Source organism: Nannospalax galili, unplaced genomic scaffold, assembly GCF_000622305.1.
Source record: "Nannospalax galili isolate Female #2095 unplaced genomic scaffold, S.galili_v1.0 scaffold371, whole genome shotgun sequence".
Lineage (NCBI taxonomy): Eukaryota > Metazoa > Chordata > Mammalia > Rodentia > Spalacidae > Nannospalax > Nannospalax galili.
The window spans coordinates 1,284,259-1,297,394 of record NW_008331606.1 but is presented as its reverse complement, the minus strand read 5'-3'; the positions used below and the strand labels follow the sequence as shown (position 1 = coordinate 1,297,394).

The following is a 13,136-nucleotide window of genomic DNA, read 5'->3' as shown; positions in this document are numbered from 1 at the left end:
GCTGTTAACCATACAGTCAAAAGGAAACTTCATACAGGGGTAGAATGGCTCTCTAGTCCCATGATTTGCTGGGTAAGAAAGCATGCTTAAGGATCATGCCCTTCAAGAAGGAAAAGGCATGTTTATGTGTTTCAAAGACAGCAGAGGTCCACCTTGAAGTTGCCCCTGATGCCCTCAGCTACTCTGTTGAAAGAATATTTCAAGCAACAGGTGTACAATCCTGGATTTCACTCCAGTGATCAGACAAGCCAATCTTCTTGTCTTTCCACTATCCTCATATAGCCATAGAAGAGGATGAGGTGAAAACCACCTCAAAGTCACCCCACCGGAATCGGAGCCTGTCCAGTACTAAATTCCAGGAGGAAGGGCCATAATGACTTGTCAGGCAGTCGTCTTGACTTAACGAATGGGTCAATACAGCTCAAAAGTCAGAGCACTCCAAACTGGTCCCCTTGGTATCACAAGCCTTTCGAGGCCCTGGACTCCGCCCACCCCGCATCCCCCCTCCCCTGCAAGCCCTGTTCACTGGAACAGAAAGTTTCAAAGAGACCTCAGCTTCCCTGTGAATTTCCCAGCTAATCCTGAGACCCTGAAAAGGGAAGAGTTCCCTAGCAGTCTCCCTCTTCAGCAGACCCTTCTCGTTTAGGAAATTGGAAAAGGATATTTTAGTTGCTAACACACAGTTCCCTGCGGGGAATTCCCTCTACGTGCTAGAACTGTGCAGCGTGGCGGGGCTGGAGCAGAGCACCGAGGTCTCTACGTGGACTCGCTCGACTCTTCCCTCCCTACTGCCCCACTGTATCCTTCCCAGAGAGTAGTGCCGCCCTTGCTCGCCTGCAGGACTAAAGGAAGAGGGGCAGAGGCGGGAGCAGGAAAAAAGGAATCGAGGGGAAGTTTCTAGGGGTGTGCCGGGCAGGGCGGAGGATTCCCGTGAGTCAGCGGATCGGGCCCAGCGTGACTTCACTGCTTCCCAAGAAGAGGCGCCCCGGGGCAGGAGACCGCTCAGAGGGCAGCAACAGGAGTGGAAAGGTTAGAGTCCCGGCTGCCAGGGCTCGGGGTTAGGGCTAGATTGGCCAGGCCACTTGGAACCGGGACGTTATAGAGAGGCCATTCGCTGGCCAGGCAAGCTGGGAGTGGAGGAAGCAGAGAAACCGACCTCTCCTCCTCCTCTTCCTCCTCCTTTTCCCCCTCCTCCCGGGGTGGCCAGTTCCCGCCGCCACTGTGGCCAGAGTCGCTGCTCGCATTCCGCCTGTAGGTGGCGCTGCAGAGGCGCTCGGAGAGTAGTGGAGGCGAGTGGGCGCGCTTTGCGGCCGACTGGGCGATCTCGGGTTGGGGAGGCTCTGGAGGCTAGAAAGCGGGTGTCAAGGAAAGGCACGAGTGGCAGCTAGAGCCCCAGTTGTCCCTCGCGCTGGCCAGTCCATCTTGCTCCTTTCCACGTAGGAGGAGAGGCACCCGACCGTGCTCCTACCGCAGACGAAGAAAAGCGCGAGCTTTTTCTAGTCCCTAGGGCCGGCTCCGAGGCCTGCAGAGCACTCGGAAGAGAAGGAATTGCAATTTCAGAGCCTCTGCAATCGGGATGATGCTCTTGACCTGCGGGCAGTAGAATGGAAACTTTGAGTCGCGTCTCGGACGATCGGGGTGGGTTTCCCTGGACAGCTTGCTCGCTAGCCTGGCTCCCTTGAGACCAAGAATGTACCTCCAGCTACAGACTGTGGTCAGGACTGAGGCGCGGGCTGGTACCAGGGCTCGACCTAGATGAAGGGTCGAGGCTCAGCTGAGACTTGAATCTGGGGCAACGGTTAGGGGCTTGTCAATTCAGTCTTCTGCAGGTACATAAAACAAAAGCTGAGGCTCATCTGGGACTCGAACTTGGCAGCTTTGCTCTTTGTAGATATAGCTTTATCCTAATTCCTCAACTGCCCTGAGCTCTAAAAGTCATGATGGTGGTTGGACCTCCCGTGGTTCATGGTTCTGTAGTAACTGTTGAGTTAACAAATTGAGACTATCAAGGCCCCAAAATAACCTGTGGCTAGACACATTTGAGTTAAGAGGGAACAATCAGGGCTCCAACCTCATCCTTTCCAAAGGCCACAAAGAACCATTTCCTTGATACAACTTTACAGATGAAACATATGGGCAGAATAAGTTCTTTGCTGATCCAGAAAAATAAAAGAAGACCCTGACCTAGTATCCTGGGTGCCTCTTCTTCCCTGCTAGTCCTTCCAGCTTTCATGCTTTTGGGGTGTCCACAGTCATCTGAGAAAGTTATCTAAAGATTTTCCATAAAGAGGAAGAAAGAGGAAAAAATCCTAAAGGATCCTAAACATTCCCAGGTTTCACTGTGTGCCAGGAGAAATAGTCTGTCTCCTGCCCAGACCTCAGAGCCCCGGCTCTTTCCTAGGGTTGGTGCCCAGCTATTCCTGGAATTCCCTCCCCTCTACTAGTCCCCTACCCAAGGTGTCTCTCCCAGAACAGAACTATAGAAAAGGATAGAATGAGCAAAGTTTAATGCTCCCTGCTCCACGCCCCCCCCATTTTTGGCCTCCAGAATCAGCCCCCAGTCTGACGCCCAGTTCTCAGCCCTTGCCCTCTGATGCCATCATGTTGGCTTCTCCCAGAGCAGAGCCTGAGCTGGATTTTCCCTCCACCCTGGCTCTGGTCCCCACTAGGTGACCGGGAGAAGATCTGATACACTAATTTGTGTTAATGTGATAATGGGTGCTAATGGGTCATGTGCTAAACATGGGCCAAACTCTAGCCCAGCTCCTTTGCCTTAATATCAAGTTCAGGCTTCAGGGCCAGGAATCTGAGAATCTAGACTGATAATCTCCACTACTAGCTGGGGTGGGGGTAGGGTCCAGGGGAGTGGGAGGAACCCAAGGCCAGGGAAGATCCCAGGGTGCTGGCACTAGAGCTGTTGTCCTGGTTTCAGTTTCATCCTTGGCTGACACTTTCCTCTGCTGAGTGGAATTGCTTTGGTTTGCCTCCAGCCCCTCACTGCTACCCTGCTACCCCCACTTTGGGACTGCTAGCTTCCCTCCGTCAGCCCTCCAATTTGTAAGGAGATAATTTGGCAGTAATGAGAAAAAAATGTATACGTAGCCACCCTCAGATGCACAGGCTTACATACCACATTGGCTTGCAGACACCCGTATGCAAACACCCTGCACAAACACACATACACACACACACACACACACGCTCACACACCATAGGCCATGAGATCCACACAGATGTACACATAAGCAGGCAAGGTCCTAGCAGAGACCCATGCCACACACAGATCTCCAGGCACACTCCCTCTCACACACAAACCAGCAACAGCTGAGTTGGATAGCTTCCTCAAAAGAGAGCTGGAAAGTTTGTTTGCTGCCAGCGAAGGGGCCTAGACATTCCGTGAAATGACTCATAGTGCACCTTTATAGACATTAAATATTGCATTAAGCAACAACAGCCCTCAAACCCTGACGTGGGGAAACTGAGGAGTGGCTGCCTTCCCACTGGGCCACTGGTATGCTTCTGTCTAGCAACTGTCTCAGGCTTGTCCTCGATTTCCTGTGGGGTGGGGTAATCCTGAGAGAACAGAATCATTCGCCTACTGGTACAACCCTAAGTCTGGGCCTGACTCTCAGACAGATACACAGTGGGTTCTAATCAGCCCTGGGCCCCGACCTCTTTTCAATCCCCTGTCCTGGATATCTGGAGTTTGGGCCCCTGCCTCACAGCAATCAGTCTGCTGTTCCTGTCCAGGTTCTCACCCAAGCTTGGCTAGGTCTGTCCTTACTGCTGCCTGGTCTCACAGCTCTGGGAGCAGCATTGAGCTTGTACAGTATGTGCAGCCTCATATATGACTGGAACCTCCTCCTTTTCACTCTTTTCCATCACAGAAGCAAGCACCAACTTGGTGGCTAATGTGTCCATATCTCCCTAGAGCTCCTTTGGCAAAAAAAACAAAAAACAAAACCAATAAACCCACTTTTCCATGCGTCAGACCCAGGCCGCTCCAGTTTCTTTCAAAGGACACATGAAAAGTAAAATGATGGCACAGTGTGCACGGGTTCACAAATCTGAGTGCACACACATGCCCAAGCTACAGAGAGAGAGAGAGAGAGAGAGAGAGAGAGAGAGAGAGAGAGAATTATAATTTCTATAAAAAAAGATGACACAGGTGCTGGAGAGGTGACTTAATGGTTAAGAGCACTGGCCACTCTTGTAGAGGACCCAGGTTCCCAAGACCCACATAGTAGCTAAGAACTATCCCTAACTCTAGTTCCAGGGGATCTAACCCCTTCTTATGGCCTCCGTGGGCATTGCACGACACAGGTGCACTTACATACATGTAGGCCATACACTCATACACATAAAATAAAATAATATATAAAATATTGTTTAAAAATAACACAGGCAGGTGTTGTGCCACCAGCTGTTGAGGAGTGAGGGGTAAACTCTGGTTCTGCTGTTCAGTGACCCTGAACCCTTGGATGCTGCACCAACTCTGGTAGGCTCCCAGAGTGGTGCCAGTGTGTACTGGCCTCGGGAACATTTTTCAGGCTAAGCTCCATGATAGGGACTGGGGACCAGCAGGATTTGGGACCCCAGGGCACTCACCCGCTGTGCTGAGCTCTGCTTGAGGCCACTTCTTCCTTTTCTTTCAAGTGAATCACAGGTTCTCCTCCTCTCCCTCTTCCCACCTCCCAAATCTCCCTGCCACTATCCCGGAGGTACCATGCAAAGGGACTGGATCTGTTTCAAAAAAAAGCAGGGCTGCTCCTAGGTGCAAGTAGGGCAGGAACTGCGTGTCCTTGCAGCCACTGCTCTAAGGTGGACATGCTGAGTGCCAGCTCAAGGCCACCAGTAGCACCAGCTATCAGGCTGCCATCTCCTTTGAACAGCTTCTCCCAACCCACACAGAAATGAGGTACAGTGTTTGTAGGAGCTTTCAGGGTGCCAGGGACTATCAGGAGAGCATGCATAGAACTTTCTCCCTCTTTTACCTTTAAATTTTAAAATTTATTTATTTATTTACATGTGTGTGCATACACACATACCACAACACACATGGAGATCAGAGGACAATTTTGGGAGCAATTTCTCACCTTCCACCTTGCTTTTGGTTTTTGTTTTATTTTGTTTGAGATAGGGTCTCACTATGTATGTAGCCCTGGCTGGCCTTGAACTCAGAGATCTGTCTGCCTCTGCTTTCCGAGTTCTGGGATACAGGAGTGTGCCACCACACTCTGCCTTGTTTGGAGGCAGGATTTCACTTGTTTGTGTCACTGCAAAGCATACTCCACGCTAAGTGGCCACAAACCTTCCAGCAAATCTCCTGTCTCTGCCTCTCATCTTGCCATAGGAGTGCTGGGATTACAGATGTGTGCCACCCACATCTGGCCTTTTATGTGGGTTCTCAAGATTGAACTCAGATGGTCAGGCTTGTGTAGTAAGAGGATTTTTTTAACCTGCTGCACTGTCTTCCCAGCCTTCTTTTAAGTTTTGTTTTGATTTTGGTTTGGTCTAGTTTGCTTTTGGTTGTTTTGTATTTTGAGTCAGGGTCTCACTATGCAGCCCTGGCTGGCCTGGACCTCACTATGTAGAGCAGGCTGGCCTTGAGCTCATTTAGTTCTACCTGCCTCTGCCTCCTAAGTACTGGGATCAAAGGTGTGTACCACCAGACTTGACCTTCTTTTAAGTTATTTTTTTAAGACAAGGTATCACTCTGCAGCCAGGGATGTCCTCGAACTCATGGCAACCCTACAGTGTGCTGGGATTACAGGTAAGCCACAACACCTAGCTATAATTTTCCATTTTAAGAATGGAAAAGCTGAGTGGGGTGGGAGATCTAGTAGCTTTTAAAAAGCCCCAGTCAGGTATTCTTTCCAACCAAAGACAATGACTGGTCAGATGAAAATTCTGCTCTTAACTCCATTCTCTCATCTGCCTATCCATGTTTTAGCCGGGGCAGACCTCTCAACTCCCCAAATGAGCCAGGTCAGCAGAGACTTGTCATCTGGAAAGGCGAATTTTGGTGTCATATATCTCGGGGACCTTGATTTTGCAGCTACTCACCAAGCCTATTTTTTATTTTTTATTACATTTTTATTTATTTTGTGTGTGTGTGTGTGTGTGTGTGTGTGTGTGTGTGTGTGTGTGTATGTATGCTATGTGTATGGGTGTGAATGTGCCATAGTATGTGAATGGAGTCAGAGGAAGATTTGTGGGGGTTAGTTTTCCCCTTTCACCATGTGGGTGCAAATATCAAACTCAGGTCCTTGGGCTTGGTGGGAGGTGCCTTTACCTGGAATCCCCATAACTACAAACCTGTGGTTACTAAACACAACTGGAAAATGAGGGCTGGCTTTATGGAAGGCTTACAGGGACCTCTCAGCTTTGGAGTGGGAGGATTCCTTTGAAACTGTAACTTTTCTCCCTGCTCCTGAATATGTTTTCCTTCCTTCCAAAAGTCTGATTGATCAGCGACTTTTCCTGCATGTTTCTGTGGTGAAAAGTAAGGGCTACAGAAACTGTGGCACTGTGGTATTTTGTTCTGGCCACAGGTTTGAAGAGAATTTGTTGAGGCCAAGGGGTTAAGAGAAGTTGGGAAACAAGGAGTCATCTCATCTTTAAACAACCTGGGGTGATTTGCAGAAGAAAATGGGCTATCAAGTCCTGCTTGAGAGAGGTCTCAAAGAGAGCTGTCAAAGTGGAAAGGCAAAGTGAATGCACAAAAATAGGGACGGTCTTACACAGACTGAGAGCAGTAAGGAGCTTCCTTGGCTCCTGACAGGATCCAGGTGTTAAGGCTGAAAGCAGCCACTCAAGGCAAGCCAATCAAGAGACTGGAAGCAAGGACAGACTGGGAGGGCACTGCTGGATGGCGCTTCCTGGGCTTCAATAGGCAACACGAGAAGGGGAATTCCTGCCAAGTCAGGGAGTGAGCCATTGCCAGAGACAGTGGCTGTCCTCAGCAGGATGGTGATCTCAGTCTGGCTGGCCCCACCTTGTGTGGGCCTACCCAATGGGTTCAGAGAAGATGGTGAGCCAGGTGGGGAAGCGCTGGTAGACTGAACAGCAACACAGTGATGGAGAAAGGCAGCCAGAAAAATCATTCGGGTGGCTCACAACTTCCCCAAGGGGGTAACATTGCTCCAAGGTTTTCATCAAGGGGATGGAGGTGGAGTTTGATTTGACTTCACTCCCAGATCCTGGGGCTATGGTTAGTTCTGAGTATCTGGGGAAGGGGGAACTTATGGGATTCCCACAGGTTGTGGGCTGCAGTTCACCAGCAGGCAACAGAGCCAGTCACTATGAAGTCACCCACAGCACTGACCTCTTTCCCTGCCCTTTCCAAGAGGAAGAACTTACCTCACCCTCTGCCTTGAAGCTTCAACCTTGTTTGGAACCACATATACTTGCAGAAGGGATCCACCATTAGTCCTCAGCAGCTTCTGCCTTGACCCTGTTACATTCTTCTCCCAAGAGCTAGATTGAGAAAGCAAAATTAGAATAAGCATAGCTAATATTCATGGAGGGCTTACTAGGTATTAGGCACTGCAGTTGACTACTATGGCACCACAGCTTTGTGGGTGTGGCTCTTTTTTTCTTTTCTTTTTCCTTTCTTTCTTTCTTTCTTTTTTTTTTTTTTTTTTTTTTTGAGACAGGGTCTCACTGTGCAGACCCAACTGGACTGGAACTGGCTTTGTAAACCAGGCTGGCCTCAAACTCACTGAAATCTGCCTGCTTCTGCCTCCTGAGTTCTAGGACTAAAGGCGTGTGCCACCATGCCTGGTCCGTGGGCTGGCTCTTATCAGCCTCAGTTTTTAAATAAGGAAAGCAAAACTCCCAGAGTTTAAGTGACTTTCCCAAAGTCACCCAGCTGGTAAATAAGGCCTCTGGAAAATGAACCCAGATCTCTCTGATGTTAGAGACCAATAAACTTTTATTTTTGGTCTTTTTGAGACAGGGTCTCCCTGTAGCCCCAGCTGGCCTGGAACACACTATGTAGACCAGGCTGGCCTTGAACTCACAGAGATCCACCTGCCTCTGCCTCTCGAGTCCTGGGATTAAAGGTGTGCACCACCACGACCAGCTGAGACCAATAAACTTAAAAAAATTATTTTTTATTTTATGAGTGTTTTGCCTATATGTATGTAAGTGCACCATGTATATACAGTGCCCATGGAGCTCAGAAAAGGTCATTAGATCCCCTGGAACTAGAGTTACAGGAGGTTGGTAGTCTCCTTGTGGGTGCTGGGAACTGAACACAGGTCCTCTGGAAGAGCAGCCAGTGCTCTTGACCACCAAGTCAACTCTCCAGTCCAGTAAACATTTTTTTAAAGATTTATTTATTTTTATGTGTATATGTGAGTGTCTACATGTGTGTACACTGCAGGCAAAGGCCATAGGAGGGTGTTGGATCTTCTGGAATTGGAATTACTGGTGGTTGTGAGCCACTATGTGGGTGCTGGGACCCGAACCTGGGTTAAGAGCAAGTGCTCTTAACTGCTTGAGCCATCTCTCCAGCCCCAAGATCTGCAAACTCAGCAAAATGGGAATGTGTGTACATGTGCCCATTAATGCATTGTTATTATTGTTATTACCACCCATTTTGGAATGAGTACATTTTAAGGATGTCTGGGACTACCTGAAACTAGCGAGGAGAACCTCACAGGCAAGAGGACAGCAGAGAACTGTGTTTCTCCAGGATCTGGACTCTCCTGAAGAGAGTCTGCCCACCTGAAAAGAAAAAAGAAGTGGAAAATTGTTCTTGGTGCTTGTTTCAGGGATTTGGCTTTGGGGAACCAGCAGATCTCAGGAGGTACCACCCCAGTCCAGCCACTAAATCTTTTACTGTCAACCTGTTATCTATAGCCATTTTTGCTGCTGTCATCCACCACTGCTCCTGTCTCCCAGTCCTGTGTCAGGGATCATCTTTCCTATGGCTGATGAAGCAGGCAGAAGGAGATGGTTGAGCAGGTCCTTGAACTGCAGACCCTTTGGCCACCTTTCAGAGGGCCATCCCCTGGGGCCCCTTCAACTGCTTTCTGCTAAGGCCTGTCTAGCTGGTCCCCTGCTTCAGGCTGCATAGAGCTGTGACAGACAACTTCCAGTAGACTCCTTCTAAGAGCAGGTGGTGGGGGCTGGTATGGATGCTGAGGCAGGTCAGAAAGGGGCAAAGGGGGGACACAATGGGAGGTGTTGAAATGGGCACCTCAAGTACAACAGGTTAGCTTTAGACTAAAGAAGGGTGGGGCATGGCTCTCTTCCAGCACCCTAATTCTGGGTGTCTCCACACTTGCTGTGTCAGCCCCTTCTACCTCCTTCTCTTCCAGGCCTTCCCTGAAAGGAGCTCTAGATCTGACTTTTCTAGAAGTCCCTGGAACTCTCCTGTCATGCCAACCCTGGAAATATTTGGGCCAAGACTCCAGGAGGGTTTAATGTAATGTTCCCAAATTGCACCCTCCAGCCATCTTCTAGTAGTACCCACTGCTAGGCTTCCCGGTTGGGACAGAGCAGATGCTTGATAATGATGGAGTGCTGGGGGCCCAGGCCTGAGGCATCAAGTGAGTGGAGTGCACTGAAACCCCAGGATATCTCTGAGGGACGTTGTGTGGAGCTTTCTGTGAGAGTAAGCTCTCCCCCTCCCCTCCTGGGCTCGCCACTTGTGAGCCAAGTCGGGGGTGGGGGGGTTGCTGACCAGGGAAGAGAGTGCGTGCGACACGAGCCCAGGAGCTCTGTCTCCTCCTCCCGACCTAGGGGGACGAGCGAGGCACGGGGAGGAGAGGCCTCACGGGGCCCCTGGCAAGGCCTCCCCTGCTGTGCTGGCGACTGCGGTAGGGTTGGGGTGGAGGGGCGCTGCTTGGTCCTTCCCTCCCTCCTCCACCCCGCCCGCCAGACCGTGGTCCCTCCCGTCGGTCCCTCCCTCCAGCTCTTCCCTCCCGCCCGCCCTGCCTCCTCGGTGCCCGCCCCAGCCTCCGCCTGCGGGGACGTGTGTCTCCAGTGCGATTTCCCCTTTCGACCGCTCGCCTCAGCGCAGGTCTCCGGCTCGCGGCCCCTCGGCGGGCGCCTTGCCGCGTGTCCCTCGCCGCGGCCGGTCCCCCTGCGCGTCCCGTGGGCACCCACGCGCTCACCCCGCCCCCCGGACGCCAACATCTCACCTGGTATTTGCATCTCGCCCTCCAACTTGCCGTTGGCGGCTGCGCGACGTGTGGGAGAGCCCTGTGCCTCGCCCGCCCGCCCGGACCAGCCTGCCCCGGCGCCGAGGTGAGTCACGGGCGCGGGGCGGTGGGGCAGGCGGGCCCGGGGGACAGAGGGAGGGAAGGAGGGCGGGCGACGGCTGTCCCGGCGGCCGCGGGACGGACCGACCCGGCGCCGCGCTCAACTTCCACTTCTGCTTTCGGCGGCGCCCAGTTCTCGGCGCGACTTGCGGGCTTCCGAGGGGAGAAGGCGGCAGGCGGGGGTGGGGACCCGTTGTCTCGACTCCTGGAACCCGGAGGGGACCGTTGCGACCGAGCGGAGCCCGGCGACCGAACCCTGCAGGTACGTCGATGCGCTGCTCCTTCCAACTGGTGGACCTCGGAAAGTTTGCTTGAGAGTGGGATTAAAGGACGTCGGGCCAGGACGTAGGGTCAGGGCCCCCCCGGAAGGGTGGGACAGTTTGGGCTTGTATAGTGTCGCCCTTGCCTCACTCTACCGCGAGTACACTGAAGTAACCCGGGCTCCTGATGCCGGACTAGAAGTGGAACTGATTGACCGAACCCTGGCGGCCAGGCAGCTCTCTCGGCTCCCGGCATCCTGGGTTCCTTGGAAGGGCCAATGGTGATAGGGGCCCCCCAGATCTTAGCGCCCGAGGGCGTGGGCTTGAACCGACTCTGGCGAAGCAGTTAGGCTAGATTGAACTGGCTGCCCCTAGGGCTTCCAAGGCCAGGAGCTTTAGGGTCACATGCACGCGCGCGCGTACACACACACGGGCGCGCGCGAGCGCGCACGTAAACCTATGACTTAGAGAACTGAATTGCCAAAATAGAGACCTCTTGGCAGGGGCTGGAGTTTCCGTGTGAGCCAGCCGCCAAGCTTCCCGCTCCCGCGTTCCCGCTCTCCACGTTTCTCCCGCCTCTCAGCTTCCTCCCCGGCTACTATCAAGGGGACTCTGCAACAGCACAACTCTCAAGGTTCCCCAAAGCCAGCATCTTGCTTTGGCGGTTGGGGGACCGCTGAGTGGCAGACACTTTATGAATTCTTGTCCCCTCCACGGCACCCCAGAACTCTGCTTGCCCTTTCTAAGGACTGGGACATAGAGGTCCTGACCAGAGTTACCTCCTGACCCCTTGGCACCTCGGCTCAGCCCAGTTCTCTTGGGTGCCACCACACCCAGCTGAGGAGATCAGGGATTTGATGGTCCTTTGATTTCTGCCCCTCATCCCTCTGCCTGAGACAGAGGCCTGTCTGGTCCTGCAGCTTCTTCTGGTTAATGTTTGACAGTTCATTGTAGCTAATCATTTTAATTAGCTCTTTAAGTGGGGAGGAACAGTTAACCTTGGACTTCTCGATTTTGGCCTGGTGGGGCCTCAATGGGAGGAGTTCTGAGGAGGTAAGGGCGGAAGTGAGGTCACCACCCCTGGCCTGAGCCATCACTGCTGGCCCCAACAGCTGGTGGGCACACCCATTAGGGACTCAACCCCTGTGAGCTGACCCCTGGCCTAAATGCCAGGATGGAGGGAGGTACAAGGAATCTATCTTTCCCTTCAGGAAGACAGGGTACTTTGGCGCTGAAAATGCCCAGGAAACGTACGCCAAGCAAGAATGCAGTTGCAGGATTTCCCCAGTTATAAAGTGCTTCCTCGATCCAGTGCAGAAACCGGCTAGCTGTAGCTCTCTGTAGGTGTGTGAGGATTATCAGAGACAACCTGGAGCAGCTGTAAGAAGCGGCCTTGCATGTGGGTGTCTCTGAGTTGGGTTCAAAGCTTACCATCTCTTGTGTGGTGGGGGGAAACCATGAAGCAAGCTCCACCATCGCCCCTCGCACCCAGCCTCTGTGAGCTGAAGGAGTGGCTTGTTTGCAACTATGTCTGGCATTCCTCCCTCCACTGCACTGTTTGCTGGCTGGTTACTCAGGAACTGCTGCCCACCCCTGGACAACCTGGGGGCCCCAAATCCACCCTCCTTCACCTAGTGGCTATAGTGTACCCTGCCATATTATTGGAACCTAAAAATGACAGCCCTCTGGTCTGTCATGGGCCTGATTGATTATGTTTTCATAATGCTCCTAATGCTGCAAAATTTAGGGCTTTGGTCCCAGAGTGGCCCAGCCAGCTGCTTTCCTAGAGAACCCTCTGCTCCTGAGCTTGGCCTTGGGCTTCACACTGGCACCACCCATATTTTCTCATCTGCCCCCAGTCCCTAGAGCTAGTCTGTCTCTGTTGAAACCCCAACTTTGTCATTTACTAGTTCTGTGCCCCCAGTCAATTGTATGCCTCAGTTTCTTTACGTGGCAAGAGAAATTACCTCAGAAGTTTAGCGTGAGGAACAAATACATTAATATACATAAACTGCTTATTAGAGTGGTGTGGCACATGACATATAGGAACTGGCATTAGGATATTGTCTACTACAGTGACTAAAACTCAGATTCAACCCAGCAAACATTTGCTGCAAGCAGGGCCCCAGTGAAGTGGCAGTGAAGAAAATATGGTTGTGAAGAAGACACCATGTGCCTTCTGGGCTGTATTTGGGCTGGAATAGTGGCAGGGTAGAGGAGGTGTCCAAAGAGATTGGACGAGTTGTCTGTATGAATACCATAATTTAATGCCAAACTGAAATCCCTGGGCCAATGTGGGAAGCCAGGCACCCCAGACTGAAGGGTCTCCTTGCTTGGAGACCATGGCCAGGTTTGGGTGTGGATGCTGTCTGGCCCCCAAGCCTGTCTTAGGGTTTCAGTGAATGAGAGGGAAGGGAAGGTGGGCTCCTGCACAGATTGCAGGTGGCAAGCATTCAGGGTATGATTTAACCACTCTCAGGGCAGGATGGCATACTTGGGGCCCCTCCCAAACACCTCTAAAGCCCTCTGAAGTGGCAGCACTCACACATGGCTCATCCCCTCATGTCTCTGGGGGTCTCTGTGGAATTGAGAAGAGCCTTGG

General features: G+C 52.0%; 1 protein-coding gene and 1 long non-coding RNA gene across 6 annotated transcripts in view; one reads left to right on the top strand and one right to left on the bottom strand.

Annotated features, from left to right (window-relative positions):
* The first annotated feature begins 537 nt into the window (after nt 1-537).
* Elf4 (E74 like ETS transcription factor 4) overlaps nt 538-13,136 on the top strand; it is a 53,765-nt gene continuing 41,166 nt past the window's right edge. For 3 of the 5 annotated variants that reach the window (XM_029560422.1, XM_008826719.3, XM_017796522.2), the window contains exon 1: nt 9,957-10,260. The gene's annotated coding sequence lies outside the window, so the exon portion shown is untranslated. Of the gene's footprint in view, nt 1,030-9,956; nt 10,261-10,311; nt 10,537-13,136 lie in introns of those variants that run through there. The other 2 variants (XM_029560420.1, XM_029560419.1) reach the window with 2 other exon arrangements.
* On the bottom strand, nt 1,036-10,247 carry LOC115069186. Its single transcript, XR_003848465.1, has 4 exons — nt 10,155-10,247; nt 8,642-8,733; nt 7,363-7,479; nt 1,036-1,590 (listed from the first exon to the last, which is right to left on the bottom strand). It is a non-coding gene; the product is annotated as an uncharacterized LOC115069186 (long non-coding RNA).